The sequence below is a fragment of the Rhinoraja longicauda genome, chromosome 3 (assembly GCF_053455715.1).
Source record: "Rhinoraja longicauda isolate Sanriku21f chromosome 3, sRhiLon1.1, whole genome shotgun sequence".
Classification (NCBI taxonomy): Eukaryota; Metazoa; Chordata; class Chondrichthyes; order Rajiformes; family Arhynchobatidae; genus Rhinoraja; species Rhinoraja longicauda.
The window spans coordinates 63,007,369-63,020,521 of NC_135955.1; the positions used below are offsets into that span (position 1 = coordinate 63,007,369).

At 42.0% G+C, this 13,153-nt stretch overlaps 1 protein-coding gene across 6 annotated transcripts in view; it reads right to left on the reverse strand.

Annotated features, from left to right (window-relative positions):
• Window positions 1-13,153, reverse strand: part of znf608 (zinc finger protein 608) — a 94,596-nt gene that overhangs the window by 18,420 nt on the left and 63,023 nt on the right. The window lies entirely within an intron of this gene.

The following is a 13,153-nucleotide window of genomic DNA, read 5'->3' on the forward strand; positions in this document are numbered from 1 at the left end:
AAAAATGGAGATCCATTTGATCTCTTCTCTCAGAGCACGCTTAACACTCGTTTGTTTTCTAAGGCTGCGGCTTTGCATTCTTCCTGTTTCTGGCTTCACTGACCTCAAGTCAAGACCACAGGAAATTGCTTTTTTTAAAGTGTGTAATCGAGATACGGCTGACAGAAGGAAATGGTTCTGGCCACGTCCTGCTGTAAAACGGCAACACTCACCTCTTAATTTTTGCTATTATTACACATAATTGCTTTTGCTTGGAAAGCTGCCAGCGCACACTGAACCCAGCCTCCAGAACGAAGAGGCTGAGCTGGCCCAGGGTAATCTGTGAACTCTGTTCAGTTTTTGCTGAACCGGGAGGTGAGTTAGTGGGGAGAGAGGTAAGGGGGCATGTTAATAGCAACTGAAGAGCTAAAGCCAACTACTTTATCCTTTTTGGAGAGTCACATCAGTCAATCGAACTCCTTCTCAAACCTCTCATTCGCAGCTCCTTGGCTGGGCCACTGAAATCCTGCCAGACAAAGGTTTTTTTCCCCACAACCCAAATCAATGAAATCACCTCTGCCTTAAAATGATTTGAAAGCATCTTATGCACAAATTGCTCGTAACCACTGGATGAAACAAAATTACACTCCTCAAACTAAGACTTTAAACTCGAATGTGGTGAGCACCATTATAAATAATGCAGGGAAAGTGATTAAATAGCACTCAACGTAACTGAAATCATTATTCAAACTATCCTCCAAAATCAGCTGTCTTCTGTTGGCTACTCTACATGTAATCATGGTGTACTGTTGAGTAATTTTTTATACCGATCCCTTATCCTCTCCTGCTGTTTTTACTGTGATGTACAAAATATTCAATGGCCGCAGTAAAACTGACTGCGGGCTTTTTGTCTAATCATTTAGAATTACATATCATTGCTATTATTTCTCACATCTCCTTCACTACACAGTGATAATTTCTTCCCCTGGGAGTTACTGGAGCGAGATAACTCTTCATTCAAGGATCAATTCAATTCAGATTAGTATTGCATACTTTCAGAAATAGGTGGGGAAATTTGTTTTTAAATATGAAGGCTGCAGACGGTGGAATCTGGAACACAAAACAAATTGCTGGAGGAATCCAGCGGGTCAAGCAGCATCTGTGGGGGACATAAAATTTCACTGATTTGGCCTGATGATAGGGTCAATTAACAATTCCTTCCCCATCACAGGCACTGCTTTGGGGTTTTTTTAACGCTGACAATGCAATATACGGCTTGTCTTTACAGTGAGAAATGTGAACCAACTTGCCTGTTTCAGAACAGATATTTTGAACTTCCAGATCTTTGCTGTACGTATTTTATCAGGATATACATCAAAGCTCCACACTCTACCATTATCAACAACTCTGTCCACGGTGAATAAGATCACAAAACGCAACGCCAGACTGATGGAAGGAAGAAACCTCCCCCCTTCCTCCTCCCCCCCCCCCCCCCCCCCCCCCCCCCCCCGAACTCATTTCCCCGAGGACCTATAAACAGAACAACCTTGTAACTTAATTCCCTGAAGGGCTGACAAAATGCTACTGTGGGGAGGAATCTAAACACACGAGTGTTTTATTCTTAAGTGACACTGGTGCATTTTACTGATGAGAAAGTGATGCTGACCTCCTACGAAACGAGACACTGATAATGTGTCGGTAATCGGCTTTTTCTGTAACTGCCCTAACGGCCCCGGTTGAACAATAAATACCCCGTTTGGAGGGGTCTATGAAATGACAGGATTCTCATCCCAGTTGGTTTTCCCCCTTCGGTAACACAGAGCTTTCAGCCGCATTAAATTCTTGAATACATCAACAATATTTACATCGCTGATGCATTTGTATCGCCAGAGGGTCTTTTCTTTTTCCCTCGACCCATCCCGAAAGTGATCGCTAGATCCAGTCACCACTAGCTGCAGCAAGCAGTACAGCTGTGGCAAAAGAGACGAAAGCCAAACTAAATGCACAATCACATTTTCCTCATAAGAAAAAGAGCTTTAGAATTCTTGTTTAAAAAGGAGAAAGGGACAAGCAAGCTCCATTCAAGAGCCGGGGCAATAAAATTGTGAAGACGAAAGACAAGTGAAGACACTTAACATTTGTCTGCAGTGAAAGCCTTTGTTTAAGCGTCTCCCTTCAGGGTTACGCATTGCCAAACCAAAGATGCCACTTCATTGGCTTGCTCCTGCTGGGAGCACGGTAAGCCGATTGGTCCTTTCTCAGCTCTGCAGTGCTGAGCACAAAGAGAAGAGCTGCTTGAAAGAGACGGGTGCATAAAAGAAAATACTGCAGCACCACAAGCAAAAGGAAAATGTTTCCAATGGCTTGAAAGAATTCAAATGGGAGCTCAGCAAAGGAATCCTTGCCTTTCTTTTCGAGGAAAATGGCAGTGTTCACTCCTGACATAAAAGGCCAGCCTGTCCCTTCTGGAATCGCATCAAATACGAGTCTAATGGTTGATAGTTCAATCGACCAGGCCAGGAGAAAAAAACGGCTTGATCAATTGGAACGGCTGCCAAGAACTGTGAATCAAATTAACCTTTTCTCTCATAGTCGCAGCTAACGATAAATCAAGGGCCAGGTCGTAAGCCAGAACCTTATCCAAATCGAAGATTTTCTATAGAAACCAGCAGAGCAGCAACTTATTGTTGGAGCAGCATTGCTCGATCAGGAATTCCAGGCATCCCCACGTAAACAGCCTCTGACCTTTTTGCTTAAACTGCGAGAGGTTTAGTGAAGCATGCTGCAAAGTGCCATGCCTTCTTAACCACAGGACTCGTAAAGAATTACACCCATGAACACGGCACACTGAGGCCCTGTCAAGGCTCCACTCAACACTTCCAATATGTTAGCTCTGACAAATTTAGCAGCCCAAGAATCCTTTAGCAGCTTGCAGACCAAACAGCCCTAAATGTTTCTCAGTATTTAGATAATGTCAAGACAAATAAAGCTTTATGGAAAAGTGCAGACTGCCAAGTCTGTATGATTTTCTCGAAGGCAAACATGAACTGACCACAAAAACATGTTTTTCTCCAGTGACAAGGTAATATCTGAACAAGGTGAGAACTTGCAGAGTTCATCGTTTGTGGAAAAACCCCAGTAGGTTCACTTAACGTGACGTATGGCAGGGGGAATGAATGTCTATTTTTGGATTAAGACTTGTGTGTGTGTGTGTGTGTGCGCGTGTGTGCGTGCGTGCGTGTGTGTGTGTGTGTGCATGCGTGTGTGTGTGTGTGCTCGCACGCTCATAAGTTCATAAGTTATGGGAGCAGAATTAGGCCATTCGGCCCATCAAGTCTACTCTGCTATTCGATCATGGCTGATCTATCTTTCCCACTCAACCCCATTCTCCTGCCTTCTCCCCATAACCCCCGACACACGTACTACTCAAGAATCTGTCAATCTCCACCTTAAAGATATCCATTGACGGCCTACACAGCCTTCTGTGGCAATGAATTTCACAGGTGACTCCTCATCTCCGTTCTAAAGATATGTCCCTTTACTCTACTATTAAGCTATGGCCTTTGACTCTCCCACTCATGGAAACATTCTCTCCGCATCCACTCTATCCAGGCCAGTCGTGCGTGTGTGTGTGTGTGCGTGTGCTGGATAAATTTGAAGCTTCTGCTCAAATTTAACAGTCCTGAATTCCTACATTAACTGGCAGTGGGTGAATTTGTCCAACACTCCCAGTTAGAAGTTTTTATAACGCTACAGAATTAAGAGTATGCACAGTCCAACATATTTTCCTTTATACTTTCCCCTTTAATCATCATACCGTTAAAGCAGTTTCCAAATGCAGCTGGTGAAAGAAGGAATGTGGTCCTCAGAAACCACACAACAGGAATGGAAGCCTATCATCCTCAACCCCGACGGACTGCTGCCTAGGAAGGAAGAATAAGGTGCAGCCAGAGGCAACCTCAAGGAGCCACCTCTCACAGATTTGACCTGGTCGCTGTTGGGATGCTGGAAAGGTTTGAACACATTGTTCGGCAGTACAAAAGAGGAACATATTTCCTGCTGCTTAATGCAGCCTACATTTGCAGCAGTGACTGCACTTCAAAAGCACTTTCATTGGCTGTAAAGCACAAAGTCACTTTATAATTGCAAGTCTTTCTTTCCTTTATTAAAGCAAAGCTGCTTCAAAAGGGCAGCGAGGCATTTAGTTTTGGAGGATATTCCAAGCCCCAGGGAACTGCACTACCTGGAAGAGGCGGGCGTGTGAGTTTTCACAAGTAATAACATGAGTGGATTTGGGGATAGCTGCACAATGGTGAGAAGCAGCTGCAGCAACTCAAGAAGCTCAGGGCAATAAAGTGGTTGTTTTGTTCTTGTGGTGCTGCTCCAATCTAGGGCTGGATGGAGGGCCAAGAATTACTCCTTGAGATGTCAGAGTTATACAGCATATAAACAGCCAAAAAAGGACACAGAGTGCTGGAGTAACGCAGGTCAGGCAGCATCTCTGGAGAATATGGGTAGGTGACATCTCAGGTCGGCGTTTTGGGACGAGACCCTTCTTCAGACTGATTGTGAGGGGGAGCTGAAAGCTGGGAAAGGGGTGAGGCAGGGCAAAGCGTGGCAGGTAATTAGTCAATAAAGGCAAGGTTTTTCTTTTGACAGGCTAATGGTTGGAACAAAGGCCAGAGATAAGAACAGTTGGTGTGTGACAAATTTTTTGAAGTTACAGATTGTGAAGCCAGGGATTGAGGGGAGAAATAGGTGGGAATCCAGGTCAGGCAGATGGGAGGAAAGTTGGAGGGGGGTGGAGGGGGGGGTTGGTTAATTAGAGTTCTCCTAAAATTGGAGAATTCAACATTCATAACAATGGGTTGTAAGCTATCCAAGTAGAATACGAGGAAACAGGCACGTCGTCATAACTTGTCTTTGCCAAACATCATGCCTATCTATGCTATTCCCAATTTCCTGCATTAATTCCATGATATGCTCATTCAAGTAGCAAACAGTGTTTGTCATACCTGCCTTCAACACCATCTCTGGCAACTCATTCCAAACTAACTTTTCATTGTATAAAGAATTTAACTCTTATATCCCGTTTGAAACCTCCTCCTCTCAATCTTATGTCCTCTAATTTTAGACAACCCTACCATGTGAAACACAGACACTGGTTCTCTATCCTATCTATGCCTCTCATCATGTTATATACCTCCATCCGGTCACCTCTCAGTTTCCTTAGGGAAAACAGACCTAGCCTATCCAAACCCTCCTGCTAACTCAAGCCCCCCAAACTGGGCAACATCCTTGTGAATCTTTTCGGCACCTTTTCTAGTTAATCACATGGTGTGGCGTTATGTGACACTGTATGGAGTGCGACATGATGTGCTTTCAAATGAAGTATATACACATACCCTCACTTGCGTTCTGAAATGAATGGCTATAAATGTAAGGGATTAGAATGCAAGGATCACATCTAAAACACGGTTAAAGATCTGGCAGCGAAGATCAAGAAATAAGATGTAGCTCCATTCTGGATCAGGGTCTGAAGGAGGGTCTCGACCCGAAACGTCACCCAATCCTTCTCTCCAGAGATGCTGCCTGCACTGAGTTACTCCAGCATTTTGTGTCGATCTTCCATTCCGGATCACCTCTCCTCACCAGCACCTCGTCCATTAGTGTAAATAGGAAAGCCCCCACTTTATCTTTTCTTCCACAATCTAGCCATATGTATCCCTGTCCACCAAGCATCAGATCGCTGGCCGGGAGACTTTTGATTTGGCAACCCCCCATTCTGGGTCATTTGTCCTCAACAAGGCATTAATGAAACTTTGTTGTAAGACTACTGTCCAGCACATTTTGTAGCTATTTGGTTGCAGCAATTCTGAAATTGCTGTGAATTTTCAGAAGGTGCATTTTGCGCTCTACAATACTTAAATGCAACTGCACTGTTATATTCAATCCTCGTGACTGCTGGTAAAGCAGCCACATTGAAGATACCATACACAAAGCACATTTATGTGATATTAAGACTCTGCCTTTTGTCATTTTGTACCATTCTGCAATAGTATTATGTTCAACAGTGCTTACTGACAATCATTTATGCATTGCTACAAACAGAAAGAACTGCAGATGTTGGTTTACAACAAAAAAAGACACAAAGTGCTGGAGTAACTCAGTGGGTCAGGCAGCATCGCTGCAGAACATTTATAGGTGACATTTCAGCAGGGAACCTTTCTTCAGTCTGGAGCAGTCTGAAGAAGGGTCCCGACCCGAAACGTCACCTAAACTTCTTCTCCAGAGATGCTGCCTGACCCGCAAAGTTATTCCAACGCTTTTATGCATGCATTGCTCTTTTGCACAAGGGTGTTAAGTAACAGCCTGGGATTAATGTATTGCGGAAAATTGATCAGGGAAATGACACATCTGGAATCAAGCACAAACAAGTCTGTGATCCTCTCCGTCTGATCTTCTTTATAGTTACTCCAATTACTTATAAACAATGCACACGAGGGAAGTCTGCATCCTGTAACTCTGGTTGAAGATGGTGAAAGCTTAACGGAAGCACAGATGGCTGCCTTATGTCTCATATGATTGGAGTTTCTCTAAGTATTGCAGGAGCTCCCTGTAAAAGCACAACGTTACGATAAGTAAATGTGCCAAATCGTTTGGTCAGAGAAACGGCAGTTATTATTCAACGACAAACTACCTTGAGTACAAATGGTGATTAGTAAGCCCTTGCAATGCGAAGGACAAAGCTGTACAAATAGCAGTACGGTGGAGGGCAACCACACAAGGAGAAAGAGAATAAAACACTTCATGCTTTGGAGCACGTGGTGCCATAAATTTTGGGGCTGACTCTACCATTCGTCTTTTGTGGAGGGGTAGATAAATGCTGCTGGGTTATTACTGACAGTCTCATGACTGCATTTGTTGGTGCAGCAACATGAAACAGGAAGATTTAAGAATAATCTAACACCGTAAACATTCAGTTGCGATAAAAATTGGATCCCATGGTTTTCGGGAATGAAACAAAAATCAACAATTTGCCACGAGCTTTCTTCATATGCAATAAAAAGCATTGAAAAATGACTGTGTGATCCAAAAGTATTTTCGCAACGGTCAAACGTTTAAAAAAAAATTTTAAACTTCAGACTTGTTCAGCAGTATTTTGACATCCAGGCAATTTGTGCATTCTGCCACGGCAACAAAGGGATTCCCACTCCACTTCTCGCTCGGCAGGCTGCTATGAAACCACCAACAAGATCCCTGACATGTCCAAATGTACAAGACCAAGGGAAGGTTTGCACCGTGATAACTAGACAACATCCTTGAGAGCCCACACAGTGTGTCAGCTGTGACTTGGCACATAGCACCCCTGCTGTGTAGGAGGGAACTGCAGATGCTGGTTTACACCGAAGATAGACACAAAATGCCGGAGTAGCTCAGCGGGACAGGCAGCATCCCCCATTCCTTCTATCCAGAGATGCTGCCTATCCCACTGATTCATTTCTGCATTTTCTGTGTAGCACTCCTGCTGTGTCAGAAGGTTTGGAGTTTAACTCCTACGCTTGTAAACTAAACGCAGAAATGTAGGCTACTCATGGAGCACTGGACTGGAATAGGGGCTATCTTTGGGATGAGATGATAAATTAAGATCTTTTCTGTTCTCTCTGATGGGCGTTCAAAAATATAAATGTGAAATCTGCTCTAAACACTGCAGGTCAGGCAGCATCTGTGAATGTTTCCGAGATTCACACTGTAAGTTATAGGAGCCGAATTAGGCCATTCAGTCCATCTCATGTCATCATTCTCTCTGTTGTCATTCTGACAAAGGGGAGGGGGGGTCAACAGAAGGTTGTTTGGAAAAGACCCCCCTTGTGACCCATTCCTCACTCAATGTTTCTAAAACAGGTTCTTTGCTTGCTGGAATCGCAAGACAATGCATCAGGTCTTGACCCGAAATGGCAAAAATTCCTCTGCACACCCCCACTGATGCTGCTTAAACCACTGTTCCTCCAGCAGTTTTATCCCTGCTTGTTGATTGTGGGAGCTTATTGAGTGCAAACTGGCTGCTGCTCTACTTCTAACAGTGATCAAAAATGTTTAATTATTTGTAAAGTACTTTGGGAACAATACTAAACGAGTTGTTTAGGAAAGAACTGCAGATACTGATTTACACCGAAGATAGACACAAAATGGTGGAGTAACTCAGCGCTGTCAGGCAGCATCTCTGCAGAAAAGGAATAGGTGACATTTCCAGTCTGAAGAAGGGTCTCGAACTGAAACATCACCTATTCCATCTCTCCTGAGATGGTGCCTGACCCACTGAGTTACTCAAGCATTTTGTGTCTATCTTCAGTTAATCTTTGTATTTTGTTTACAACCAGAACAAAGGTCTCACAATATTAACTCGGCAGCTTCACTCCACAAGTCCCAGAGCTCAATGTTTTGTTTGGTGCATCAGGCGAAATATTAACTGGAGAGTCTCCTGATCCCGATTGATATTCAATGCTTTCTTCCAAAAGTGTTTACGTGGAGTGTGATATCAGTGGTTATCAAATAGTCTGTCAGTACGCTTGAATACTATTTATTTGAGCTGAGCAACAAAGGGAGATAATATCGGAGCAAAAGTCAATACCTACATCAGAAAAGCACCAAGGAAAAGCAAGCTCAAATCTCAACAAGTAGTCAAAACCGCCAAGAAGTGACCTCTCATTTCTGGTGGAAATGGTGGAACTGAGTGCTGGAGGGGCTCAGCAGGTTAAGCAACATCTGTGGAGGGAATGGACAGATGACGTTTTGGGTTGAGATCCTTCTTCAGACCTCTCAGTTCCGGCCACCAGTTACCTATTTCACCAAATCTTCCTGCTATCCGTAGATTCTACAGATTTGCATTATTTATAGATTCTACAGATTTGCATTATTTACACCCCTCCAAGACAATCAACAAATCTATCAAACCTAATTCAGCAGTCTACACCCCTCCCTCACACATTTACATGGTGTTCACAACAGAAACTAACCACCTAAGCTACACTTGTTAACTGTCAACCCTCCCCATTTTTTTTATCAGTTACTATCCAATGATACTTGTTCTCGGCTACAAAGAACACTATCCATTGAAACAAACTCCAGCTCAAAAAGGGAAAATGTATGCCACTGGGGACTGCGTGTTCCAATGCACCAGAATTTCCATCACTGTCATATCTCTGCAGCCTTTGTTCTGCTACATGATGTGTAGTATTGATCCAGAAAAAAATCATTGCTGCCCTAAAAAAAGTACATCCAAGCATATTTGGCACTTAAAGCAAAATGGTAAGATAGCCAACACAATTCAGAAGGCTTTGGAAACCCCTTCTGCACTCCAATTGCAATGCAGCACTTGCAGCTAATTATTCTGTGGGGTTGGGCCAAAGCCTGGAAAACAATGTGCCGAAATTTACTGCATGTTCTGATAAGATCCGAGCTAAATTTATTCCTTTCAGCTACATAGATCTGCATTTCCCTAATCACTCAGTCTCCTTATCGAGACAAACCCACAGCCAAGGCTCCAGTTTACCCACTGCTTTTAAAATACAGCTTGCATGTCTGCACTAGAAATTAACTTTGGGTCCATGATAAGGACCATACAAACACATTTGGGAGAACATCTACAATATTTAATTACTAGGTAACAATTGCACCAGATCACACAATGACGTTTTCTTTAATAAATATCAAAGCTTCAATTTGCATAGCTCTTTTAATTTCTTTAATATGTCCTAAAGTGTTTCTCAGCCTTCGTTCGACTCAGTTCTTTTTCAAGTGCTTTCAGCTATTTTGTTGGCTAACATGGTTTGCCATTGCAAGGTTTCACTGACACAAAATGAGTCAAGTGAACAGGTAACTTGGATGTTTTGGGCAGATATGTAAAGCCTCAGATACACAGTTGTTTCAGTCAGACAGGTCGCCCCGATCGACCTCAAAATTGTTGAGCTGGGAAAAAAATACAATGGCTGGGATTTCGGTTCCTAATGGGTTTACAGTGACCTCTCACTGCAGATACTTGCACACAACTGCCAGCCAGTGATGGAGTTTGGCTGTGGAATCCTCCCAGCTGGATTGCACACCAGACCTGAAACAAGTGCCAGAACAAGTGAGTTCATAATTCAGCAGTGTTGAGCCTTTAGAATAAGGTAAATAAGGAGAGAGAGAACTGAAGAAGGAGGGGAGGGTGGGAGAGGGCTAAGGATGGGTGGAGTAGGATAAGGATGGAAAAATTCACTTATCTTTAGGAGTCTAACCTACAGCCTGCAGTCATACATGATCCCTGAACTGTGCTAATCCTGCATTTAATAGTTCAAGCAATCTGGTTCAAGTTGCAAGATTGCTACTTTTGAATGTTTCTGTTGCATCATTCAGACCTTGTAAATAATGCATAAATCAAAATTCTGTGGTATCAGCAATGTGAAATATGTGCAAGGTACTGAAAACATGGACTTGAGCTTGAAAAATGGAATTGGCTTGTTATGGTATGCATTTTCTCCATGGATTACATGCATTACCAATTCTTAGCTGGCAAAAGTGGTCACTTAAGAACAAACGAAAAAATAAAATGTTAATTCTTTCTCTTGCACTCGAGTGACAGTCATTGCGGGTTCTTTACATATTTAAACACGTCAACCCCAAAAAATGTAGTTCAAATTACACAGCCTTCTCCAGGTATGTTCAGGGGAACGACTGACACTTCAACCATGCTATAGCATAATAAAGCACGTGGGGAGAAGGCAGGAGAATGGGGTTAGGAGGGAGAGATAGATCAGCCATGATTGAATGATGGAGTAGACTTGATGGGCCGAATGGCCTACTTGTGCTCCTATCACTTATGACCTAAAGCATGATAAAATACAGGAACTTCATCAATCAGGAGGTAATGCATGTTTTTTTAAATGAAGTTGTAATGCAACTGCATCTAACAAATGTGATTTTTGTGCATCTCAAAAACATTTGACAAATGCCTCACTGAAATTAGCCACCGTCTCTTAATTAGTTTTAGTTTTATCTCTATCTAATTCAAGGCTTTTTACCAACCGTCACTTTCTTTCATTTCAAATTCAAAAAGCCTTTTGATTAATCCCATGACTTCATCTTTGAACTTTTCCAAGCTCTTCTTCTCTCGGTAAATCACACACACAATTTAATATCAATATCCTATCCAACACTCCTCTCATTGTGTTCCTTGGAGGAGAGGAAATTGGTAGCATGGCAAAAAACATCCCCTACCTCCACTCTAGTTGTGGAAACTATGATTGCCCTTTTCCCCGGCTTTTCCTTATTGCTACCCTTCTACCGTGCTACACATCAATTCCCATGAATGTTCATATATCGGGTTTACATCTCTTCCATCATGGTTACTTCATGCCTTGTCATTAACGACAAGATCATCAAAATGGTATGTAAAAGATGCTGTTAACCACCTGAGCAAGACTTCCAAGAGCTGAATCCTTTATTCCCCCAGAGACACTCACACAACACACAGAAAGAAGCTGGTACCTACCTCAGTGGCTTCAAGTACATTCAAACACCATTCTGCAAATACACACAAACACACCTATGTATTTACAACATTGGGGAACATAGTAAGTTCATTTGAATCATATTTGTTCCTTTTTCAATCCATGGTTGAAGTTTTAATCGTTCTAAATAATGATCCAAAAAACATATTTTTCCTGTTTAGACTTTCTCCTAAATATTTCCTAACATTTCCTAATATTTGTGTTTGGAGAATATGTTTTTGAGACGTTAACAGTTAATACAAAAGGATTAGCTCTCCAACCACTTGCAAAGCTGCAACTTCACAAAAACCTCTCATAACCCAACAATCAAACAAGTTGCTTCAGCAAGTTTAATATTATAACATTTTGTTACAATTTTTTTTTTAATTAAAATTATTTTGCAAGCCTTATTTAACAAAAAATAAATTCTGGAACACTAAACTGTTTATAGTTCTAAAGCTACAAGGGTTCATAGCTTTCAATATGCCTGAAAGCCCATTAATGTCTTTAAAAAAAAAAAGGCTGTACAATTTGTGCCAGCCCCAAGCTCTTTTTCAATCAGTTCCAATTAAAACAAAAAGCATTCATTAGCCCTCTTGGCACCCAGCTGCTGTCTTCCTAAATCAGCACTCTCTTAACCAGCTCTTTATTAACATGGCCAAAGAAATAACTTGTTTTTTAAAATGCAACGCCTTGCTAACCATAGGCTTGAAATCATATTTCAATCTAACACTCCAACAAATTAGATAAAAACAATTGGCGTGCAAGGATTCTGAAAACATCCTGTATTTTAGATATAGGAAAAGAATTTGCTGGATAGGGATGTTTCAACCAAGGCTCTACCTGCTTGAGCAGGTGCATGTCGAAGACCGTAACAACAACGGGAATTTTGCAGATGGCTTGGCCAACAGTTGTTCCCGACCAAGACCACCACAGGTTAAAAAAAAAGCAGATTAACTGGTCATTTATCACACTGCCAATTGTAAGGCCGTTGTGTATACATTGGTTGCCATGTTTACCTATGTACCAACAATGACGGGCACTTCAAAAGTGATTAATTGATAGTGAAATGCTTTGGGACAACCTGAAGATATGAAAGGCAGGACACAAATGGATCCCTTTTCTAAACATTCCCATCATGCTTTAGCTTTTGGTAGGGAGCGCAACCCACACTTCCAGCTTTGCTCAGGTATCAAAAAGGCAAACAAAGCAACAGAGATTTTGCTAGGCTAATTCTGATATGCAGTATTGTAACTATATTGTCTGTTTTTTTCACCCCTCCCCAAAGGACTGTTTCAAATTATCTGTACTATTAGATGAAACCCTCTGACAGCCATGACTTGTGATTTCAAATAAAGGCTGAAAGGTAAATCGGTTGTCGTACATATTTTCTTTGGCTTTCACCAAAGCTTGGATTTGGAAATATACTTTGTGCAGAGTTTACTTCAAACAACATACATTGCCTTATCCTGTGTGTTTTTTTTGAACAAGAAGGTGATTATATATGTATACTTTGTACTGGCTCCTCCCTTGTCACTCTCTCTGTGCCCGTCTTACATTCCAATGTTCTTTATCCTCAGCATATAATTCAAACACAAATACTTCAATCATGTGCTTAGAGACCAGTGCTTTTCTGTAAACAAGAC